The 16,490-nt window shown below is 42.8% G+C and overlaps 1 protein-coding gene across 7 annotated transcripts in view; it reads right to left on the bottom strand.

The window, feature by feature from the left end:
* The window catches only part of FRMPD4 (FERM and PDZ domain containing 4), a 437,407-nt gene that overhangs the window by 173,918 nt on the left and 246,999 nt on the right, over positions 1 to 16,490 (bottom strand). The window contains exon 1 of one of the 7 annotated variants that reach the window (XM_043537814.1): positions 12,515 to 12,554. The exons of 5 other annotated variants lie outside the window; for them this stretch is intronic. The gene's annotated coding sequence lies outside the window, so the exon portion shown is untranslated. Of the gene's footprint in view, positions 1 to 6,365; positions 6,440 to 12,514; positions 12,555 to 16,490 lie in introns of those variants that run through there. One more of the 7 variants, XM_043537813.1, reaches the window with a different exon arrangement.

Here is a 16,490-nt window from a genome sequence, read left to right as displayed (position 1 = left end):
TCATTAAAATCTGGATCGGCACACTCCATTTTAAAAAGTGCATGGGAAATATATTTTTATGTGTAGTAAGATTATTATTTATATAGCAGTCAAAGCAAACATTGGAGGTGAGATCTGAGTACAACACAATACAAACAGAACAAGCAGTGTGATGCAGTGTTTGCAGATGGTATACAGCATAGAGTAGGTGTTTATTTATGAAGGAGAAGCAGGAGGGGCTTGCTTCACTGGAAGGCTGTTGTGCACATCCACAACAGAATGAGAGAAGGCTCTCGTCAGGAGTAGGCTAAGCAGATATATGGAATAGCATAGACAGAAGCAGAAGAAATCACAGAATCAAGGGGAGAGAAAAGGGGAACAGGTGGAGATGAGGACAGATATGAAAGTTGGGATAAGCAATAAAATATAAAGGAATATTAAGAGTTTCTCCTAAAGTTTCCTTTCCTACACCATACATTAAATGAACCAGCTCAGAAGATATTATGAGACATTTTGCTATCTCTTGAGAATCTCTCTACTTTGTCAAATAAACGTTTACTTGCTTTCCCTATAAACATACTTAAGAGCTATGTGTTAAGTGAGGTGATGATCTGAGGTATAGATAAGCTGGTAAGCTGAGGTGTACTGCTTCTTTGGAAGCAGTGAATCTGTGAATACTGCAACTGTCTAATGCAACAGGAGCTGGACACTCCAGGGAGATGATTGGAGTGCGCTTATCACTAACCTGGAGAGAGCGAGAGCGAGCAGGACCAGTGTAGGTCTAGAGAGAAGTGTTTGTTTTGCCCATGGCAGGTGGACTTTGGGAGCTGACCCATGGCAGGTACAGACAAAGCTTCCTCATGCCAAGGGATACTCCCAGGAAGCATCACAACAGAAAATTTGTTTTCACATTGAGAACCAGCTGGCCTGGTTACCAAAAATTCCTGTTGCTTTGGTGAAAGAGATGCTTCTCTTTTCCTGTGGTCTGGTTTACATCATATTAGGGAATGAGAGTTGTATATTGCATTTTAACCTATTGAGCTATTATACGAATGACAATCCCTTTTGATGGAAAATCATACTGACCTAGAGAGGAGAAAGCCTAAAATCTCCATATAGTTTCTTAATCTATTTGAAGCACTGTGGACACAGGCGCCCTTAAGAAAACAAACATCAGTTTGAAGAAATTCTGTGTTTCAGAAACCATAAGCACATAGTGCCAGGAAAACAGGCCTGATTCTCTGTTGCCCTAAACACCAGTACAAATTGAGTATAAAACATTACCAAAGCAAAATGGTGTTTTGCACTAACTTTGCTCAGGTATAAACAACTACACAAGGTGCAGGGCAATGAAAATGTTTGTATTTTTAATTTTAAATATGAAATGTTCCTTAATGAACATTTGGTACTTAGATAAAGAAAGGTATTAAAAGAATCTAGAGCATATTCAAGGACCTGATGAAATATTTGACTTACGTGTTAAAAAGCTAACATGAAGTGAAAGCCTTTGGAGGATAGCCAACCAAAACGCATCATAAGAACCCAGTGGTCATGACTCATAAGGCTTGTTAAATACTTGATTAGAAGTTACGTAGACATTGTTCAGAATCAAACAGAAGCAATGACAGCATGTAAATCATATACAATTAAGAAAGCACAATAAACAGGTACTGATACAGAAGCTGAAGATTTATATAGCTGTTTCATCCAACTGATGTTGAGCCATATTAAGGCTGCTGGAGAAGATGACTTCAGTGATTTATATTACTGTTTTAAATATGTTTACGAAGGCATCAAAGAATGTAGATGGATTGTACAAAACAAGATAAGGACTCTTCAAAGTTGGCATTTTTTCAATGAAACAAAGTAGCTGACACAGGAATTTGAACCTAAGGAGGAATAGTCACTCAAAGTCAACCAAGGTGATGACATCAGCCGGAAGAAAGGAAGCCTAAAAGAAGGTTTGCAAAGACAGCTAGGGAACAACTTTTTTTAATCAGAAGAATTCATTCAATCAGCAGCTTTGTTTGGTTTTCTTCTTTTAAAAAATAAAATAAATAAAAAAGAATGTGCAACTAAACGCAGAATTCCTAACAGAGCCTAGCTTGGGAACTAATTCAGTATATCCTAGACCCCAAACACACATAGTAGACAAAATGTTCATTCATGTTACAGACCTTTCACTCTTCTCTATGCCAACTGACCCAAACACTAGCTCAAGGATGGTTTTCAGAGGGAAAATTCTCTCTGTAAGCATGAAACCACTCTGAAATATCAGTGGAAGAAATCACTGTCAACAGCTGTTCTGGTATTTGGCGCTGGAAACCTGAAGCTCCAAAGAAGGTCAGAGTTTTCCAGAAAGAAACTAAAGAAGAAAGCCTGAAGGGAAGGTAGAGAGAGCGATGGAAATAATTGCCAGCTAAAATATTATCTTGGAAATGAAAAAAAATTAAAGTGAGTCAATTACAAAAAAAACGTTAAAAGTAGTTTCAGGAACTATACTTTCAACTCAATTCCTCTCACAATTTTTGTGGTGTTACAATCACATCTTCTGGCTGTTAAGATGTTTTTCCCCATTACGATATGAGAGACAGATACATACAAAAGGTAATGGTGATTTACTGCCGATAGAGGGGAAACACTGAAATTGTTTGCACATTTACACAAAATCCTGTCAAAAACAAATAAGGTAAATAAACTGAAAAAATAAAGAAACCATCTTTCTCTCTTTCAGTTTTAGTGATCTTAAAATGAATAACATTAATAGGCAAATATTTGCATGCCAAAATGTGACTTTTTAAAAGTTCAAAATGTACTTTTAATGTACTCTGACTGTGCAAAATTAACTCTAAAATAGCACAGTGTTAAATTATGCCATAACATCGCTCATTATGCCGCAACATCGTATTGCATTCAAAAACGTATATATAAGATAAACATCTAAAATTAAAGTTATGTCAATGGTCTCTAGGCTTCCTTTGAAAAAATAACTGCAGATATGATGACTGATAAATGGGCAACTTGCCCAAATAAGTCTGAGGAAGAGGAGCAATAAAACACTTGAGGTAACACTGGATTATTGTGTGAGTCTACTGTGTAAAATGATTAATTTCGCATTTTAAGCTTACAGTACTCTGTTGTAATGAACAATTATCAATTTTTTACTTCAAATTATACAGTCTGTAAAAAAAAAATCAGCAGAACACAGTGTGACGGTGCCCCCCATAAGGCTTTATCGAAATATGCTTATGAATATATATGACATAACTGGAATATGTTCTATGATACCCATGCCATGTAACATATCTATGTAAAGGTTATGATCTACTGAATCTATTAATCCTATTTGTATACATGTATCATTTTTGTATTCGAAGTTATGAATATTGGCCGTGTACTGGCTTGATTTCTCAATAACCTTAGTAGAGCATTTGGTCAGTTCCTGGAGAAAGGAATTCGCAAAGTTAAGTGCCCAGTCAAGAAGCACTTAAGGAACAATGCATCTTGGAATGCTCCAATCCACATAAGAAGTCTTCCTGAAGACATTCAAAATACCATGTGGGCAATGGCTTCAACCTGTAAAAACTGAGTCATGCATAGACATGTGACTTGCCCAGGTGACTCCAGAACTCCATCTTGGAGCTGGACTTTGCATAGGAGAGGGGAGGGGGTCTCCACCCACAAGAGAAAGTCTATTTAAGCCCATGGGAGACCCCTCCATTTGGTCTTCAGCTGGCTAAGGAGATAGCCACTCCACCCCCAAGGATACCTGAAAGAAACTGGAACAAAGGACAGTAACTACAGGGGGTGTGAGTGCTTGCTGGACCTAGACTAGAAGGAGTCTAGTCTGTAAAAGAGAGCTTACTGGAACTGGTGAGGTTTTTATCTGTATTCAGTTTGATTAGACATAGACTTGCGTGTTTTATTTTATTTTGCTTGGTAATTCACTTTGTTCTCTCTGTTACTACTTGGAACCACTTAAATCCCACTTTCTGTATTTAATAAAATCACTTTTTACTTATTAATTAACCCAGAGTATGTATTAATACTGGGTGGGGGGGGGGGGCGGAACAGCTGTGCATATCTCTCTATCAGTGTTATAGAGGGCAAACAATTTATGAGTTTGCCCTGCATAAGCTTTATACAAGGTAAAATGGATTTATTTGGGGTTTGGACCCCTTTGGGAGTTGGGCATCTGAGCGTTAAAGACAGGCATACTTCTGTAAGCTGCTTTCAATTGAGCTTACAGCTGTTAGGAGACATAGTTCAGACCTGGGTCTGGGTTTACAGCAGGCTAGTGGGTCTGGCTCAAACCAGGCAGGACACTGAAGTCCTAAGCTGACTGGGCACGAAAGCAGGAGAAGTAGTAGTCTTGGCACATCAGGTGGCAGCTCTCAGGGGGTTTCTGTGATCCAACCCGTCACAGACAGAATTAATAGCTTTTTTTTAAAAGCTCACACTGGTGCCACTTCCTTCATTATATGACCTCTCCTTTTCTTGGCAGTCAAAACATATGGTATGCTGTCAGATAGGTTCTAATCCTACTTCCAAAGGATATGATTTGATGATAATGTTACAAAAGGACGAGATCACTAAATCAGCCCAGTGTTTCCAAAGATTGTCAACTAAGAATTTAAAAAAAGGCCGCTGCAGACTTTTAGCTATTATTTTACAAATCACAATATTTCTTACTTTTTTTTAATTAGTAACAGCTGGTGTATCTCAGACCTTAAACACTATCCTGTTTTGGATAATAAATAGAAAAGGCAGCTTTTAAAATTACAGTGTGCCAGGTGTGTGGGGAGTGAGGAGGGAGAGGGAACCAGTAGTAGCATGGAATTGTATGATTTAGAAAAAGATCAAATTCAAATAATATTTTTCCCTTTTACTTGAAGTTGCTAATATTTACTTAAGTATAGGCTCATATCACAAAACAAGTTGTAACTAGTATCAAAACACTGGAGACAGTGACATATTTTGGTCTACGTCAGATAGGTCTGTGAATCACATCATTGTCCCAGCCACGCACTTGGGAACACCAGGCAATAAACCATCCCATCCAGGTCAGCATTATTTCTTTCATCTTTTACAGTTATTTGGGAGGGCTGCCATCAGCCCTCCCTCTTCCCAACCTAATCTTTTACTTGAAACCTGCCACTCTCCCCTCATATAATGTTTGGGAGTGGGAGGACTGGGGGGAAAGCAGAATGGTTGTCTGCCCACTGTATCAAACATTAGGCAACCCAACCCTACTTTTCCCAATTTCCTTAGGGAATGCCTCTCCACAAGACCCCTTCAAATCCTGTTTACCTGCATAGGACACCTGCCAAACCTGTTACGTGTTAAGTTGCAACATATCTGACCTAACCCCTATCCCTAACCAGCTGTGGGGAAGGCAATTCCTTCCCCCTCCCCGCCCTGCGCCTGGCCAATGTAGCAGAGCAGGAAAGATTCCTTCCCAGCCCCAAAGGAACAAGGTGACTAGTGAGAGGCCCACCACTGAACATACAAAGCTGGCCTTATACTGATCCCATGGGTGGGTGTTGTTGGCCCAAGACAGAGTGAGTTCTTACTAACATGAATGGGTATAAAGACCCACCCCTCTCTCCAGACACATGTTGGGCTACTGTTTCCCCAAATCTGTTCCTGCCATGTCCCTTTCCCCGGGCTCTGCCCAGGTGAGTTTCCTTTTTCCCCTCTTCACAATTCCTTTGAGTGCTGCTCCTTAAAGAGGCTTCACCTTCTTTCCTTCTGCAGCCAGACAAGGACTCACTGCATCCAGTTGCAGTGAGCACATTTTCAGGTAGGTGAACAGTGATGTACTCACCACCCACAGTGCCCCCTTGTGTCAGGGTGCAATGCTGCAGGACACCCTTGTCTTTGGTGCCTCCAACTGGCCATCTGCCTCTCACGGAATCTTGCATGGCTTGGCCCATTGACCAAGTCACAAAGTCCAGTCCCCTTCTGGGATAACAAAAGGTCCAACTAGAACTCAAAGGAATATGTTCAAATAATAATTCTTGCACCCCTCTTGGGCACCACCCAAGTGTTCTTACTAGCCCTCCCTCAATTCCTCCATCCCAGGAGCCTTAATCTGCTTATGCTGTTGCATGCCCTGTCCTCAGGGACTGGTAAGGGAACCAAGGCCTACTCTCTACTCTGGGTTCCAGCCCAGGGATCCTGCATTAAACAGTTATGTCTGTTCCTTCAGATGTGCTGCTGTCTCCCTGGGCCACTTCCTACCTAGAAATCCCCTTAGCTGCTTCCCTACAGCCTGTGCTTAACACAGCCTCCCTTTGGTACTTAGGCCTGGGGCTTCTCCCTCCCCAGCTGACCTAAGTCTTCCTCCTCTTGTGGGCTCCACTAAAGTGCTTTTATTGACCTACCTGATGGCCTCCACCACAGGAACTCTGCTGGTTCTCCTACCCACAGAAAAGTTGCTTTCTCCACAGTATCTTTTTATTTTTCCTCCCTCCCACAAACTGAGTTCTCCATTCTGTATAGTCTTGTCCTAAACCTTTCCCAGCTGGAGTCACTAATTAGCTTTAAGTTGTGGTATCATTATCAGCTGGAAGCTAGCTGCTAGGTCACAGGCAAGGCTGAGCCTTGCCTGCCTTAAAAGGCTAGCCAGCTTGTGGCAATAAACAAATACAAAAACTGTGAGCATTTCCACTTCTAGTAGGTGTATCAATCAGTGCACAATTTAATAAATAACGTTGCTTTGTTCACCATGTTATCTTTGCTAAACTACCAGTAGGGTTACATTTACCTGGTCTGACAGTATTCACAAAATAATATTTCATTACATGCCTTGGAAAATGGGTTACAGTATATTTTTGTGCAATAAATACCAGAGGTTTAGGAAATCTAGGTTTGTGCTTCAGCACTCCCACCAAGTGTAATCAGTTATCTAGCAGTACATTATCTAAGTCCTGATGGTCCAGCACTCAGAGATTAAAGCAATTACAGTGCATTAGCAATATGTGTTGTAATTTTAGTTTCCCTCCTCCCCCTGTCAACCCCTGGATACCGAGAGACACAAGTTAGAGTAACTGTCAAAAATGGAATAAGAAAATGAATAATATGTCATTGTTATTCCATTGGAGAATAAGCAGATTTCATTCCTAATCATTTTCTTCATCCATCATGTCCTTTAATATGCTGCATTATATCACAGCCATCTCCTGGCTCCTATCTACCAATCCCACCATGTTGCTTTGATTGTCAATTGCTCAGTCATTTATGCCAGCAGAGAGGTCAAATAGTTAGGCATGGGACCACAAATAAAAGGCTTTAAAAACTGAAATGAAAGCTATGCTAAGGAGAAACAAGGAGGTGTATTTCAAAATGCATTCACATGGCCGCACCATTTTCTTTGATTTTCCTTTAGCGTCAAGAACCAGGTTTATTAGAGAGACAGGCGGTGAGGCAATATTTTTTATTGACTAAATTCTGCTGATGAAACAGACAAGCTTTCGAGCTTATGCAAAGCTCTCTTTCTGTTCTGGCAACACCACTAAATGAGAGCCAGGTTTGCATTTAACTAGAATGCCATTTTTAATACCAGTTCTCCCAAATAGATGGGTTTTAACCTAAACACATAGTTTCTTTTAAAAAACACTGAAAGCAAAGACCATGACTAAATTCAAGGTGCTCAGCTCAATGTTAAAGACAAACCGAGCAGGTTACAAGTGGTGCACTTTTCAATGCCTCACATTTTAACAGATATTTTCATACTTCACGGATCTTTTTCTTCACTACACTCTGAAACTAAAAAGTTCCTATTGCTTCAAAGAAAGGTATGGAGTACTTGTGGCACCTTAGAGACTAACCAATTTATTTGAGCATACGCTTTCGTGAGCTACAGCTCACAGCTGTTACTCTGAAAGAAAGGTATGTGACACAGCTAGCTTTAGTTCACTTGCATACAGTGGAAGACTGTTTGGAAAACAAAGATGCTGCTTAGAATTTTTGCTTTTCTGTTTCATGGCCAATGCTTTGATCTCATTTGTAGATACATTTCCTACTCTATTGAATTTAAGATTAAAACTAAACAGAAAATGTGATGTAAAAATGTATCTGTAACTTTCGAAAAAGAAATGGAGGTTACTTACTTGTAAATGGAAGTTCTTCAAGATGCTTGTCCCTATCTGTGTTCCACATGTGGTCCATGTCCCTGCCATGTGTCCAAGTCCAGAGATGCTTAACAAGCAGTATCCAATGGCCTGCACATGCACCCACTCCTCATATTCCAGACCAAGAGCATAAGAGGCAGCGTGAGCCAACATCTCTCCAGTTCCTCTTCTTACCGTGACTCCAATAGGATCCAAAGCAGAGGGGTGGACAGTGGAATACAGATAGGTACCACACATCCAGAAGAGCTTCCAGTTACAGGTGAGTAATCTCCATTTCTTCTTGGAGTGCTGATCGCTCTGTGTAGTCCACACATGGGTAACTGATAAGCAGTATTCAGATCAGAGGAGGGTGCGAGGATATCAGCTTGAAAAACTGCAGTCCCTACAGCTGTATTTGCAGCAGAAGCTTAAGCTAGCATATAACGTTTTGTGAACATATGACAGGACCACCAGGTAGCTACTCTGCTACTCTCAGTTTCAGTACCTCCTGTAGAGATGCTGCCAAAGCAGCTTGCACTCTTGTGGAGCATGCCCTTACCCCATCTGGGCGAGGGACATGTGCTAACTGGTAGCATGTAATGATGCAACCAGAAATCCATTTAGAGATTGTCTGAGAAAATACTGCTTGTCCTTGTGACTCTTGTTCTATAGCAAGAAATACACTTGGTGATTTTTTGATTGGTTTTGTCCTTTGTAGGTAGAATGCCAGGGCATGTCTGGCATCCAGGGAATGAAGTCTTTTCTCTTCAATGGAAGCATGAGGTTTTGGGAAGAAAAACATGTAAGTGGATAGGTTGGTTGGCATGGATGAAAGCAAAGGGAGACCTCCTCCTTGTGAAAAATAGCATATGGTGGATCGGCCATGAGAGTTGTCATCTTGTTCATCCTTCTGGCCAAACTAGTAGCAACTTAAAATGCAACCTTCATGGAAAGGTGGGACATAGAGCATGTGGCCAAAGGTTCAAATGATGGTCTGATGACTACTGAAAAATCTCTGGTCCCATTGAGGTGTAGGCTTAACCACAGGCAGAAAGGTCCTGACTAGGCCCTTCAGAAATTTGACTGTTGTTGGGTGAGTAAAAATGAAATGCCCATCTCCTGGAAGAAGGAAGGCATTGATCACTGCTTGATGGATTTGCAATGAGCAAAGGGAAAGACCTGAGTTCTTCAGTGACAGGAGATAACCTAAAATAACTGGAATATCTGCAGAGTCTGAAGAAGACTGATTGTGCTGTGATCAGGTAGAGAAATGTCTCCATTTAGATAGTTAGCAGGTCCTAGTTGAATCTTTCCTACTCTGAGTCAGAATGGCTTGGATGACTTCTGAACATGACCATTCTAGATCGGATGCCCATCCGAAATCCAGGCTGTAAGGTGAAATGGATTTGGATTGGGGTGTCTGATTTTGCCATCTTCCTGAGTTTGAAGATCCAGGAAAAGACGGATCCTAATGAGAGGACAGGTTGACATTCTTAGACGTTCTGGGAACCAAAACTCTCAGTTGGGTGCTATGAGAATAACTCTAGCTCTGTCATAATGGATCTTTCTCAAGACCTGTAGTAGCAGGGGGATGGGAGGAAAGGCATGTTCGAGTTGGTCTGTCCATGATAACAAGAAAGCATCAACCTGGGAGTCGTGGCCCACAGCTGCTCTGGAGGTTTCCTATTTGTTTGGGACCTGGAAAGATCCTATTGTGGTGTTCCCCACTTAGTGAACACATCACTCAGGACAGAGTTATGTATTACTCACTCATGATCCGCAGAGAAGTGCCCGCTTAGGCTGTCTTCTACAGAGCACCTGGTAGGTATGTGGCTTGGATAGCGATGTGGTTTCCGATGTACCAATTCTAAAACCTGGCTGCCTCCAGGCAGACAGGGAGGGATCTTGCTCCATTCTGCTTGTTTATATAAAAGACCATAGTGGTGATGTCTGACATTATGTGGATAAGGAGTCAATGTATGAGAGGGAGGAAGGCCCTGCAGGTCAGTTGGACTGCTCTCAGTTCCAGGAAGTAGACACACCATACCACAGGAAGTAGATGTGCAGTCTGGACTTCCTGTGGGGTCCAATGCCCTGTAGGGTACGGTTGTTCAGGTGCATCTGTTACTATAGTGACACTGGAGGTGGGAGTGTTGAGGGGGACTCCCTCTTGCAACTCATTCTGGGTTTGACCCCCAGGTAAGAGAGGTGATGACGCTGGTGGGAACAGTCACTCTGGTGTTCATGTGTTCCTGAGCTTGGCCTGTAGGCAGTGTAAATGAAGTCTGGCAAATGGCATCACATAAGTACATGAGGCCCTGTGACCTAGTAGAGAAAGGCACACTCTGACATAGTGTTTGGTTTGCGAATAACATGCAATATCAGATTGCTCATTGATTGAAATCCTTCTATTGGGAGGAAAGCTCTTGCTCAAATTGAGTCCAGTGTCATTCTGATAAAGTTTATCATCCTTGTGAGAGTCCAAGTGGATTTTTCTCTGTTCATGAAGCCAGCAAGCGCTGAAAGAAGATGGTGCAGGAACAAAGTCACCAATCTGACCTCGTGGGTGGAGTGACTTGTCAGGAGCCAGTCATCCAAGTATGAGAAGACTGGATAGCTGTGACATCTCATTTGGGCTGCCACCACAGAGAAAACCTTTATGAAAACCCTGGGTGCTGTTGTTAGTCCAAAAGACACTGAACTCTTCATGTTCCTGAACCACCAGGAACCAAAGAAACTGTCTGTGGGACAAATGAATATCTGCATGAAAATAGTCATCCTTCAGGTTGAGAGCCAAAAACCTCATTCCCTCCTGTAGGTAGGTAGATTATTTATGCTGGTGTAACCATGCTAAATTTTGACTTCTGAATGAAGATGTTCAGTTGTCGAAGGTCCAGAATGGGTATCCGCCCTCTGTTTTTTTGGGGAACTCAGTAGTACAGAGAATAGAACCCCTTCCCTTGATACTCTTGAGGGGGCTCTCATTCTATTGCCCTTCATTGGAGAAGAGAATCTGCCTTTTAGCAAAGAATATGCTCATGAGAGTCACCCCTGAAGAGGAACTGGGAAGGTTGTTTCTGAGGGGAAAAGGAGAGATATTCAACAGAATAACCATGGTGGATGTACACCTTCAAATCAGCGGCACTGCTGTGGGTACCCGCATGGCCCCACAGTATGCCAACATTTTTATGGCTGACTTAGAACAACGCTTCCTCAGCTCTCATCCCCTAATGCCCCTACTCTACTTGCGCTACATTGATGACATCTTCATTATCTGGACCCATGGAAAAGAAGCCCTTGAGGAATTCCACCGTGATTTCAACAATTTCCATCCCACCATCAACCTCAGCCTGGACCAGTCCACACAAGAGATCCACTTCCTGGACACTATGGTGCTAATAAGCGATGGTCACATAAACACCACCCTATACCGGAAACCTACTGACCGCTATGCCTACCTACATGCCTCCAGCTTTCATCCAGACCACACCACACGATCCATCGTCTACAGCCAAGCTCTACGATACAACCACATTTGCTCCAACCCCTCAGACAGAGACAAACACCTACAAGATCTCTATCAAGCGTTCTTACAACTACAATACCCACCTGCTGAAGTGAAGAAACAGATTGACAGAGCCAGAAGAGTACCCAGAAGTCACCTACTACAGGACAGGCCCAACAAAGAAAATAATAGAACGCCACCAGCCATCACCTTCAGCCCCCAATTAAAACCTCTCCAACGCATCATCAAGGATCTACAACCTATCCTGAAGGAGACAGGCCAGTCCCTGCTTACAGACAGCCCCCCAACCTGAAGCAAATACTCAGCAGCAACCACACCCCACACAACAGAACCACTAACCCAGGAACCTATCCTTGCAACAAAGCCCGTTGCCAACTGTGTCCACATATCTATTCAGGGGACACCATCATAGAGCCTAATCACATCAGCCACACTATCAGAGGCTCGTTCACCTGCACATCTACCAATATGATATATGCCATCATATGCCAGCAATGCCCCTCTGCCATGTACATTGGTCAAACTGGACAGTCTCTACGTAAAAGAATAAATGGACACAAATCAGACGTCAAGAATTGTAACATTCAAAAACCAGTCAGAGAACACTTCTATCTCTCTGGTCACTCGATTACAGACCTAAAAGTTGCAATTCTTCAACAAAAAGACTTCAAAAACAGACTCCAACGAGAGACTGCTGAATTGGAATTAATTTGCAAACTGGATACAATTAACTTAGGCTTGAATAAGACTGGGAGTGGATGGGTCATTACACAAAGTAAAACTATTTCCCCACGTTTATTGCCCGCCTCCACCCCGCACTGTTCCTCAGACATTCTTGTCAACTGCTGGAAATGGCCCACCTTGATTATCACTACAAAAGGTTTTTCCCCCGCACTCTCCTGCTGGTAATAGCTCACCTTAAGTGATCACTCTCTTTACAGTGTGTATGGTAACACCCATTGTTTCATGTTCTCTATATATATAAATCTCCCCACTGTATTTTCCACTGAATGCATCCGATGAAGTGAGCTGTAGCTCACGAAAGCTTATGCTCAAATAAATTTGTTAGTCTCTAAGGTGCCACAAGTACTCCTTTTCTTTTTGTGAATACAGACTAACACGGCTGCTACTCTGAAACCTGTCATGGTGGATGATTTCTAGAACCCATTTGTCTATCGTGATAGAGTGCCAATTGTGAGTAACAAAGGGAGACATATCTTCCAAGGATTGGAGGGGAGGGGATAGACGTGGCTGGTATCAATAAAGATATACAGTGCTCGACTGAGGTGTCGAGAGAAGCCCTTAGAGGGTGGGTAGGGATGGATAGAGCTCAGAGTAGTAGAGAGGGCTGAAAATCAAGGTCTTTGAACTCTCTGTTGCTTGCCCAGAGGCTTGGCTGGACACTGGTGGTAGAATATTTCTGGAGGGGGCGGTCTTTTCCTGTCTACCTGCCTGTGGTGTTTTTCACTTTGGAGCCAGGGTTTAAATTCTCAGGGAGCATGGGGTCCATGTAGGAGTGTGGAGACTCAGTTTTCTTGCTGAATAAGTCTTACTCGTTGAATAGTAAGTCCTCTCTGGCATTCTGCACCTTCCTGGGGAAGCTCAGAAAATGAAGCCAGGACTCATGCTTCATAACTACACCAGCAGCTAGCCCTCTACATGCCGTGTCTGCTGCATCCACTGCAGCTTGCAGCCACTAGTCTGCCTTCCTCAATGAAGGATTGAAACTGGGCTCGGTCCTCAAGGGGAAGACTGTCCTTAAAGTCTGCTAGTCCAGAGTAGTAGTTAAAATCATATTTTGCCAACAAAGCCTGATAGTTGGAAATACAGAATTGCAGGCTTGTAGAGGAGAATAACTTTCTTCCCAGAAGGTCCAACCTCTTTGAATCCTTGTCAGCTGGGGTGATCTTAAGCTGTTGTGACCTTGCTCTTTCCATGGCTGCCTGCATCATCAGCAAATTGGGTGCTGGGTGGGGGGAAAGGAACTTAGCTCCTTTGGCTGGGATGAAATTGTGCCTCTCAGCTCTTTTAGGTGTGGAGGCGTAGGAGGCTGGTGGCTCCTCTGACTGGCTCCATTCCCAAGATCATGCTTGGAGGCGTGCTGATTGTTGGTTGGGGCCAATGTACAGGGGAGAATCTTCTTGGCCCGGATCAGTGAGGTCTCATGGACTTCTGCATAAAATGTTTCCTTAGCTGAAGCTCACAAGCTTCATGTGATTGCAGAGGAAACAAGCGGCAGATGCACTTTGCAGAGATATGCATCTCATCCAGAGAGTAGAGGCAGCATTGGTGGTCACCTTTCACAGAGAAGGAAAGAGGCCAAGAGAAGGAATTCTTGAAATCAGGGACTCTGGGCATAATCTCAGACTGTGGGGATGAAGTCCCCAACAAGGGGAAAAACAAAGCTAAACTAACCATAGCATATAAAACTCAAACCATGCTAATATAAAAACTATTTACAGTATCTGTTCATAGGCTATAAGAAGCTGGAGAAATCTGTGAATACAGTGGATTCTGATTCAGGCCATGCAGCGGTAAGAAGGAACTGGAGAGGTGATTGGCCCACACTGTCTCTTATGCCCTCAGTTTGGAGCACGTGGAGAGCAACTGTGCATGTGCAGGCCAATGGAAATTGCTAGGTTAAGAATCTCCAGACTCAGGTGCATGGCACTCATGCATACCCACATGTGGAATACACACAGGGACCAGTACTCAAAGAAGTACTCTAATTTGCCTCTAATTCAATACATTATCAATACAGTGCTCTAAATGTGGCTGGTGCTTTAGCAACTTGGATAGGAGAAAGTATTGGTAAAATAAACTTCTGTTATTACATACATTCAGAGCTCTTAAGGTACAGGATCCACTAAAGGTTAAGTGTCTGGATGGATAAACTGCCTGAGCCTGTAAGACTGTTTTTAAAAAAAAATCACCCATGATTTATGCTTGCTGCTGCTGAATAAACTAGAGTATAGGATCCCTGGCAATGCAAAGCTCCTTTGGAGAGAAGTATGCAATAGCAAAACAGGGCCATTGCAAACTCCTCCACTGTGGTGCCCACAGAAGGATAACAAACCCCTTAAGAGCGGATTAAGGCTAGCTGGGGAAAGAGGTTGCACTGATTCAACACGTTCTCTCTGCAGTCACTGCCTATGGGTTTGCAGCAGAAAATGCAAGTGCCCGGACAGAATCAGCAAGGGAGGACACAAGAGTGGAAACGTGGCCTGCCCTCCCCCAGGATGAATATACTCTGCACCAGAATGGGCCAAACTGCTGCAGGAAGGCTCATTGTGCCAGTAAGGGATGAATCCAGCTCTAGCACAGGGGTCAGCAACGTGTCCGTGGTAAAATTTTGAGGTCCGTGGTAATTTTTTAAAAAATTGAATGACTGAATGACATAACCCGCCTGCCCCCCCAATATCCGTCACTAAGTACAGTAATTTTGTCAAGTGTCCGTCGCGCAACATGGTGGTGCCGACTCCTGCTCTAGCATATCCACCACATGTTACAGCTGGTTAAAAAAAAAAGCCAAATTATTCAATTTAAACCATTTTATATACTATACTTCACATTGTTGGTGCTTACTACTAACAGTATTACAGTGAACTGGAATGAGATGGTCCCCAGTTCCAATAGAAGAAACCTAGGGAGAGCAGGATTAATTTCCAAGTGTGATGTTTACTACACTGAAACATTTCTAATCTTTTCAATCTTCAACTAAGACTTGCTATTGCAAAATTTACTATTAACTACCCAACACAAGCCCTCATTCTATTTTCACTTCACTGTTGTGTTTGCCTCCTTACTTTCTATTCTAGTTTAAGAACGTCTGTACACGAAGTTGTTATAGCCAGTTATCCTGTTTTATTATAAACTGTCTGTGTCTAAAAATACTTATCTAGCTCCTCATTAAAATTGTATCTTAGCTCTTTATAATCTTTAATGTATTTATCTTCATATACACATCCTCCCATGAGTTAGGGAAGTATTTTTATTCCCATTTGACTCTTGGGGAACTGAGGCACAGAGAGACATAGGGCTTGTCTACACAATACTGCAGTGTGCTCTACAGAGGTGTGATTTATAAAGCACTCCTATGAATCATAGAATCATAGAATATCTGGGTTGGAAGGGACCTCAGGAGGTCATCTAGTCCAACCCCCTGCTCAAAGCAGGACCAATCCCCAATTAAATCATCCCAGCCAGGGCTTTGTCAAGCCTGACCTTAAAAACTTCTAAGGAAGGAGATTCTACCACCTCCCTAGGTAACGCATTCCAGTGTTTCACCACCCTCCTAGTGAAAAAGTTTTTCCTAATATCCAACCTAAACCTCCCCCCACTGCAACTTGAGACCATTACTCCTTGTCCTGTCATCTTCTACCACTGAGAATAGACTAGAACCATCCTCTTTGGAACCACCTCTCAGGTAGTTGAAAGCAGCTATCAAATCCCCCCTCATTCTTCTCTTCTGAAGACTAAACAATCCCAGTTCCCTCAGCCTCTCCTCATAAGTCATGTGTTCCAGATCCCTAATCATTTTTGTTGCCCTTCGCTGGACTCTCTCCAATTTATCCATATCCTTCTTGTAGTGTGGGGCCCAAAACTGGACACAGTACTCCAGATGTGGCCTCACCAATGTCGAATAGTGGGGAATGATCACGTCCCTCGATCTGCTGGCTATGCCCCTATTTATACATCCCAAAATGCCATTGGCCTTCTTGGCAACAAGGGCACACTGTTGACTCATATCCAGCTTCTCGTCCACTGTAACCCCTAGGTCCTTTTCCGCAGAACTGCTGCCTAGCCATTCGGTCCCTAGTCTGTAGCGGTGCATTGGATTCTTCCATCCTAAGTGCAGGACCCTGCACTTA

The sequence above is a fragment of the Chelonia mydas genome, chromosome 1, assembly GCF_015237465.2.
Source record: "Chelonia mydas isolate rCheMyd1 chromosome 1, rCheMyd1.pri.v2, whole genome shotgun sequence".
Taxonomy (NCBI): Eukaryota; Metazoa; Chordata; order Testudines; family Cheloniidae; genus Chelonia; species Chelonia mydas.
Note: the sequence above shows the minus strand (reverse complement) of the source record. Positions and strands in the feature narration are given on the sequence as shown.